General features: G+C 40.7%; 1 non-coding gene across 1 annotated transcript; it reads left to right on the plus strand.

The window, feature by feature from the left end:
• The first annotated feature begins 433 nt into the window (after nt 1-433).
• On the plus strand, nt 434-541 carry LOC130950123 (small nucleolar RNA R71). Its single transcript, XR_009073526.1, has one exon. It is a non-coding gene; the product is annotated as a small nucleolar RNA R71 (small nucleolar RNA).
• The last annotated feature ends 306 nt before the right edge of the window (nt 542-847 follow it).

Below are 847 nucleotides of genomic sequence, written 5' to 3' on the forward strand. Positions count from 1 at the left end.
GATGATTTCTCCATGAAGGATTATAGGTGTTTCCATAGGGTTCTCCCATGTAATTCACCTCTTCCATTGATGGGTTCTCAGGATCATAAGCTTCTTCTTCAGATGAAGCGTCCTTAGTACTGCCTGGTGCAGCTTGCATTCCAGACAAAGTTTGAGAAATCATATTGACTTGCTGAGTCAATATTTTGTTCTGAGCCAATATGGCATTCAGAGTATCAATCCCAAGAACTCTTTTCTTCTGATTTGTCCCATTATTCACAGGATTCCTTTCAGAAGTGTACATGAATTGGTTATTTGCAACCATTTCAATGAGTTCTTGAGCTTCTGCAAGTGTCTTCTTCAGATGAAGAGATCCTCCAGCAGAGCTGTCCAATGACATCTTGGACAGTTCAGACAGACCATCATAGAAGATACCTATGATGTTCCATTCAGAAAGCATGTCAGAAGGACACTTTCTGATCAATTGTTTGTATCTTTCCCAAGCTTCATAGAGGGATTCACCTTCCTTCTGTCTGAAGGTTTGGACTTCCACTCTAAGCTTACTCAATTTTTGAGGTGGAAAGAACTTTGCCAAGAAGGCATTGACTAGCTTTTCCCAAGAGTTCAGGCTTTCTTTAGGTTGTGAGTCCAACCATATCCTAGCTCTGTCTCTTACAGCAAAAGGGAATAGCATAAGTCTGTAGACCTCAGGGTCAACCCCATTGGTCTTGACAGTGTCACATATTTGCAAGAATTCAGCTAAAAACTGATGAGGATCTTCCAATGGAAGTCCATGGAACTTGCAATTCTGTTGCATTAGAGAAATTAATTGAGGTTTAAGCTCAAAGTTGTTTGCTCCAATGGTAGG

The sequence above is a fragment of the Arachis stenosperma genome, chromosome 1, assembly GCF_014773155.1.
Source record: "Arachis stenosperma cultivar V10309 chromosome 1, arast.V10309.gnm1.PFL2, whole genome shotgun sequence".
Classification (NCBI taxonomy): Eukaryota; Viridiplantae; Streptophyta; class Magnoliopsida; order Fabales; family Fabaceae; genus Arachis; species Arachis stenosperma.